We start from the raw sequence: 7,632 nt of genomic DNA, 5'->3' as shown, positions 1-7,632 counted from the left end.
CCCCCAAGGGGCCGCAGAGTGGGGCTGGGGCGGGGGCTGCGCCGGGGGGCCGAGGCCCGGCCTCCCCCAACCTCCTCTTTTATGCAGAAGGAGTGGGAGCCGCCGGCGCGGCCACCCCGCTCCTGACACACGCTGTGATTGCTGCCAAAAGACTCACTCACCTTTCCCTGAGGATTCACTGCAGCCCGGTTCCTCCAAGCTGAGGGAGAGACTCCCAGCGTGCCTGAGTGTGCGTGAGTGTGTGCATGCGTGCGTGCGTGTGTGCTGGCCGGCAGGACTGTGTGAGGCAATGGGCAGAATAAAGGCAATAAGAATTTTACTGGAGTTTCCTTTGCTCAATCGCGCTCTCTCTGGATGGGCCCCGGTGCCTGTGGCTTCGCTGCCCACCAGGGTCCTCCTCCTCCTGCCCCAGGCAGGCTCTGTGCCCCTTTCTCCTCCCCTCTTCTCTTGCTGTCACGTATTTGAGTGTCTCACAGGGTCAAGCCAGGCAGTGATGCTGAACCCTCCTTGCAGTGTCTGGGGACCCAGTGTGCTCCCCTGTGGAGGTGCATAGGGTATGAGTCCCAGGGCAGGGCTGGCGGTGGTTAACTCATTGCTTATGGTTTTTGCCCTCTGTCCCCTCCTCAAGTCAAGCTGGAATTGTGGGAGCCAAACCCAGTGTGTGAAAAACAAGCAGGAAGCAGTTGTGCTTGCTTCCTGTCCCAGGGCTGGAGGGTCCCTGCAGCCCCGGGCCTCTCCCCAGAGCCTATTCCATTCTTCTGCTCTCCCCAGGCAGTCCAGCCCTGGGCAGGAGTGTTGCAACAGCCACTGGCACCCCTGAATCACCAGCCTCGCTCCTCCTGTCCAGGAAATGGCAGCTGCTGAGCCAGGTAGGAGGACACCAAGGCAGCCTGCCCAGCTGTACGCAGCAGGGTAACCCCTTCCCTCAGGGGCTGCCATCCCTGGCAGAGGCAGGTGCCCTTAGCCCAGGGGGCATTGCTCCTTAGTAGCCAAGTGGTTCCCCAGCTGCTCATGCTGGGTGGTTTCAGGTCCTAACACTTCTTGGCTGATGTACATCGCGCTGGCTACAGGCTGCTTTGCTGGTGGTGCAGAGGAGCAAGTGGGTGCTCCCCAAAATGAGGGGTGCACCCTTGTGCTCTCTCTGTGCCCGGCCCCACTCCGCTCTCCCCAGAGTGACCAGGCAGGTGCTATTTTTCCCCTTCTCCTGAAACTCGCCTGCCCTTGGGTTTCTCATTAATCCTGTCCTGTTCCCCAGGGAACAGTAAGGAAGACCAGGAGGGTGGTCGGCAGCAGGTCCTGTGCCAGGGAATAGGCTGCCTGCATCCCACCGTCCCTCCTCTGCAGCATGTGCCGGGGATACTGGCTGCTGGAGACGCCACAGATCTGTTTCCCTGGGGTTTCCTAGCCCTGCCTGCCCTGGCTTGCTCCCCAGCCTCTTGTTCCCCAGTCTCTGCCACAGTGGGACCCCAAATGGCAGCACAGGGTGGACTTCACCCCTCTCCCAGGTCAAGGCAAAGCAACCTGGAGTTGGGAGGCTTTTGAAATCAAGTGATAAAATAGATGTCAGAGCCCATTTGGGGCTTGCTAATCTTCTCCAGCCCCCCTGGCTGGAAGCATCATGGGGATCAGGGACTGGCCCTGCCGCCTTTGCTCCCCTAACCCCTGCTGCTGCAAGATTTGGGGTCCCAACAGCCCCAGTGCATCCCAAACATCCCCACCTCAACCCTACTCCATTCTGGTCTGGCTTTGCTTTGGAAGAGGGGATCTGCTCATTTTAAGTGTTAAACCCACAACAAACCCCTTCTGCCAGCCTTCATGCACAATCTCATACCTCACATGCTCCCGGTGGGGCTGGACTCAGGGTCCCTGCAGCCAGTCCCGAGTATCCCCTAGCCTCGGTGCCCATGCTGCCTGGTTTGCACCCAAGGCTCCTCATGTGCTGTGCCTGCCGTCTCCCTTTCCACACAGACACCTACAGGGGAAAAGCTGTGTTCGATGGTGAAGGAAAAGCAACAGCAAAAAACATCAGCAAGGGAAATTAATGTGAGCGTACGTTTGTAAAAATATTTTTTAACGGAAAGACATTTTTTCAATTAAATTATTTAAGGAATTTTATGGAGGTCTGCGGTGCCTGCGTGGTTCTTGGGGGGCTCTGGGTGGTGGGGACTCCTGCACTGTGGGACGTGTGGGCATGTCTGAATACTTGTGTGTCTAAAAACAGGTCCGTGGCAGCGAGCAGGGGCCGCTTAGCCCCATAAGGGTGAAAGTCTTCCCCTTTTCAGCCTTTGGGGGCTTAGGGCAGTCCTCGGGTGCTGCTGTGGAAATCCTGGGGCAGTGGGGATGGGGACAGCATGGGGTGGCCCTTGGGGAGCATGGTGTTCAGGCTGGGATGGGGGGAAAGGCAAGTCCTGCCTGCACCCTGCCTGTGCTCTGCCTGCACCCTCTGCTTCCCCCCTCCCAACCGGCGCAAAAGAGCCTTTTGTGCTGCTGGGTTTTTTTCCCCCCTTTTAATTCCTAACCAGGAGTTTAAGGGAAGACAAAGGCTACGATTGTTCCCGCTCTGCAGAGAGCTGGAAAGTTCGGGGAGGGGGGATCGTCCTTTTCCAGACAGGCCAAGAGGAGGGGGATGCTCGCCCCAGATGGAGACACCCCGGGAGCAGTGGAGGAGGGTCCCCTCAGGGGCACGGCTGGGGCGAAGGCACAGCGGCGCTAAGGGGGGACCCCGGTGGGGTGGGCTGGGGTCTCAGGGGCGGGCGGGTGGGAGGCTCTCACAGCAAGGCAGGAGGAGGAGGAAGGCTGTGGGTGATGGGTTGGCCGCCTCCCCGGCTGCTTGGCGTTTTCCCTGCTAACTCTTGGCTGACACCTCGACGACTTGGCAGGGAGAGGATCCCGCAGCCCTGTCAGCCGCCTGGGGCCGGCACAGCTGGAAGGGATCACGGCTCCGCACGGCTCGGCACAGCGCGGCCGCGACCCGGCAAGCCAGCGCGGGGCACGGGGCAGCCCCGCACGGGCACCGCCATCGACCCCACTGCGCCTCATCCCCAGCTGCCACACTGCGCCCATGGGAGCCGCCGGCACGGTCGTTCCGGGGCCGCGTCCCGCCGCCCGGCTCCGGCAGGACAGGACGGATGGCGGCCGGGAGGGCCATTGCCTCATGGCCGGAGCCGGGGGGACACGCTGCGGCCAGAGAAGGGGCTGTCCCCACAGCCCGAGGGACGGGACCCGGAGAGTTTTCCCATGCTCACAAGGAGCTGCGAGACACCCACGAGCGCCCCGGCTCTGCTCCTTCTGTTTCCCGTTAAGATTATTTATTGGTAATTTTTAAGACCACTTACAGACTCTGTTCATGTGCCAGGACCCTACACAGCTTTTTCCCAGGGCTTTTTTTTTTTTTTTTTTTTTCTTTTATTAAAAAAAAAAAAAAAAAAAAAAAATTAAAAAAAAGAAAAGGAAAGAAATAGTTTCAATCATTTTCTTCCCACTCCTTCCTTCCAGACTCCTTTGGTAGCTGGTGGGGGGCTTGCACATGGTGCAGGGCCTTGGCTGCCAATGCAGCCTGTCCTCCCTGCCCATCACTGCTGGGGCTGCATCCTTGCCTCCTCAAGCAGAGCTGAGTGTCCCCACAGGGGGACCATGAGGGACAGGACCCTATGAGCTGCACCCAGCATCTCTGCTCCACGAACTGCCAGCTAGGCCAGGATGTTCACAAAAAGGGGATCCTAGGGCTGGGGGGCTGCCTTGTGAGCAGAAGGCAGGTTCTCCTCCAGATGCCTGGGAGCTGACATCGTCTTTGGCAGCACACAGCCAGCAAATGAATGCACCCGCTGAATTAATCACCCTGTGCCTGCCTGCCTGCCTCAATTGAGGAGCAGAATCTGACCCAGTGCTGGATCAGAAGGAGGAAAGCAGCTTTGGGTTATTAAACAAGACCAAGGTTATGGTCTGGTATTGGGGAAAGGCTGGATTCGCAGGGGGAAGTCACAGGGAAAGCTGTAGTGGCCTTGCTGGTAGGGCCGGAGCTGCATCACTCCCCCCATGAGCTGCTTCAGCTGGAAACTCTGGCTCCTTTGGAAATGAGCAGAGCACAGGGGCTGCTGCATGGCCAGGAACAATAGGTGAAGATGCTCTGGTCCCGGCCAGCTTGTCTCACCCAGGTTTTGCAGGCCCTCACCCTGCCCATCCCTGTGTGGCTGGTCTGTGCGGACCATCCTCGCAGCAGGTATCACTGCCCACGTCCCGCACGGCGGCATCACCACGCCGCTGCCGCCCAGCCCCTCCTGCCATCCAGATCTGGCTTCTCCTGGGGCACAGCTCGGCCCTGCTCCTGCTTTGATCTCCCTCGAAGGAAGCCGGGCACAGTATCGCTGCCGGGGGCTGGGGGCCGCCCCGGGTGTCAGACAGGTTCAGCCGCACATTTCTGGCTAATGAGAAATTTCCTCTCCCTGTCGCTGGGCCCGGTTTTTTTTTAGCTCCGGTATCACCACCCCACCTCTGCCTCCTCCGGGGCACACTGAGTCACCGCGGGGTGTGCGGGCCACCTCCCGGCACGCTGGCTTCCCCCGCCGGCCTGGTGCTCACCGGGCTCTGGCAGCTCCCCCTCCACACCCCTTCCCCTGGGGACGGCGTAACCGGGAGCCCGGCAAAACCAAAACTTGGATGACACATCCCGCTGCAAGAGCCAGATGCCCCGGTGTGATGCCTCGAACCCATGCGCTGCCCTGAGGCTGGGGTGAGGGTCGGTGCAGAGGGGTGTACGGGTGCTGCACCCCATTGTGCCCTGTTGCCCCAGCTGCCCCCTTCCGTGCTGAGGGGAACCGCAGCTCCGGGCAGCTGGGGAAGTTCAAAGGGAAGAGGAAAAGCTCTGCACGAGAGTTTGGGCTCAGATCCCCACACACTCCCCACAGCCTGCAGTCATTTCGTGCCATTAACAGGTTTCCTCGCTCTGAGCTTCCTAATGAGCCAGCGCGGGAAGCAGCAAGGGCCGAGGGCCCTCAGACTGGGGCAGTGGAGGGGATGAGCAGCTCCTTTAGCATAGCATATGGGGGGAAGAGAGGTACCCACCACTCACCCTGATCCCTCATTGGGTCCTGCCTGCTCTTGGGGCTCCCCCACCACTGACCCCCAGCACATCCCCACCACCCTGTCAACCTCATGCTGATGTCCAAGAGTGCCCCATGCCACAACCCTCTGAGGTGGCTCAACATCTGTCACCTCCCTCGGCACAGTTTTCCCCCATCCCACTGTCCCCATCATCACTCAGGAAGGGAGCCAGGACTGCACCCCAGGAAGATGAAGCTGAAACCATGACCCATCCCATGGGTGGTGAATCAGGCTGTGCCAGGTGCTCTGTGCTGGAAAGCACCTTCCAGCACCATCCCCATCCTCATCCTGCAATGCCACAGCACAGAAAGGCCCCATGGAAGCCACTGACAGAGGAGGGAGATGAAAAGCTCTGGGGAGGTGATGGGAGTTTCTGTCCATACTCAAGCCTTGCAGGAAGGGGAGTGGGAGGATAAACCAAGACCAGGGACAGAGCCCCGAGGTGTTCGAGGCAGTGTTGTCAGCCCTGTGCAAGCAAACGTGGGACCATGCAAGGATGGTGAAGTGCTGGGCAGAGGAATGGGGAAAGCCCATCCTCTGCCAGCCCCTGATCTGGAGCTCATGGGATCAAGGACCTGGGCGATGGAGGCCCAGCACAGCACATCTGTAGGCTGGCGTGGAGCAGGGCTGTCCCTGGCAGCGTGATGGCAGCCATGCTGCGCTTCCAGCCCATGTCCCCTGGTCCCCTTGGGCCCAGCCAGCAGGCAGGGCACAGGGTGCACTGAGGGCATGGGCTCCCATTCACATGCTCCCCGTGAGTGAGTGGTGGGTCATGAACAAGACATGTCCCAGCCTCCGCACCGAGATAATCCCATCCCTGCCAGCACCGCTGGCTCACGGCCGGCATTTATCTCACTCTAGGGCTGACGTCACCCCCAAGACCCCAGCCAAGGAGGCCTCGTTGCTCTGCACAGCTTTTCCCAGGACAGGGGGCTTCCGGCCCCTCGCCCTGGGCTGCAAGCAGGTGGATTTATGATTGCAGCCGTGCTCCAGCATCCATGGGACTGGAGAGGCAACGAGGCCTTTATGGCTTTAATGCACCTTTCTGACAGTGAAGTTTAAATGACCTCATAAACCCCCTGTCGCCCACCCCCAGCAGAAGGCAGTGGTTTATTAGGGCTGTAATTCTTCTCCTGACATTCCATCAGTGTCCTTTTAATCTGCACTTGGTGGGTTTTATTTCTGCTTAATACCAGCAGCTGTAAATGCTGTTAGGGATGATCTTGTGCAGGGACCCTTAGGATAGGGACCAGGCGCCAGGACAGGGGTGGAGTGGAGCAGGGGAGCTGGTGGCTGGGACAGTCCAATCTCCATTGAGAGATCACACCATTGAAGAACAGCCAAATTTTGCTTCTCCAGGTACATCCCTCATCTGCCAAGCGGACCCAAGCAGAATGTGGCCATGGTGAAAGGAAACTCTTTACAGAGAACATTGGGACTTCAGCAGTGGAGCCGGCCGGGAGCTAATCCTTTGTGCCAGGCTTTCCACTTTCATCTCATTAACTCCCACTCTCTGTGCCGTTGCCCTCTCGGTTCTTCTGGTGGGGAGATAAGTCTCCGTGCTCGGTGCGGTGAATCCTCCGCGGCTGCTCGCCCAGTGCTCCCGGTCGAGCTGACGCTGGCAGGCAGCTTCCATCCAATTACAGTGGGGTGAAGCTCATTTTAATTGCATAGAGCAGCTGGGATTACGCAGACTTTATCTCCTAATTCCCTCTTTATCTCTTAACTTCACACTCGCTGCTTGCACTGAAGGCAGGACAGCTTGTGCTGGCGTTTGCAATTTCTGAAGTAGCCTTTCCCTGTGTGCCACCCTCTTGCCCACATGAGGTTGGCCCCAAAATGTCCCCAAATGCTCTAAAATGCCAGCGCTGGGAACCCTCCATATCCCATGGAGCTGGGACAAGCTGCTGGCCACAGTCCCCAGGACATGCCTGCAGCACTGGGGGTCAAGCCCATACACTGAGGAATGGCACGCATTGAGTCCACTGCTTTGGGAGCTGGTGTCCCAGCAAAAGCCACCTGGAGCCAGAGGCTCTCCAGGAGCTGCTGGGATGGGCACAGTGTGGGGAAAGGGCTTTTCCCCTTAACACCTCACTGCTGGGTCAGCTGCGGGGCTCAGAGGCTTCCTGTGAGGGACGGACAGGGTGTTTGCCCCCTAAACACGCTCTGGAGACAACGAGTGTCTCAGACAGCTCCTTGGGGGCTCTTGAGGGTCCTTTATCTGCTCTGTCCACTTAACCAGGATGAATGCTGCTGTGGGGCTCTGGCAGCTTGTTAGTGGAGCCAAAACGTGTTTTGTAACCATTCCAGGTACAAATAGCACCCCTGGGTGCCTGCCTACCCCCATGAAGGGCTGCCCCATTGTCCCTCCACACAGCAGGAGCAGTGCAGAGACAAGGTGCTCTGCCCTTCCCACCCTTATTTGTTCACCCCCCAAGACATGCCTGTGCCCAGGGCAGGGTGACTTGGGCATCCAGCAACACCTACTTCTGCGTGCGGACATGTCCACCCTGACCTAGAACGAGCTCTTGA

This window comes from Psittacula echo, assembly GCF_963264785.1.
Source record: "Psittacula echo genome assembly, chromosome: 7".
NCBI lineage: Eukaryota > Metazoa > Chordata > Aves > Psittaciformes > Psittacidae > Psittacula > Psittacula echo.
Note: the sequence above shows the minus strand (reverse complement) of the source record.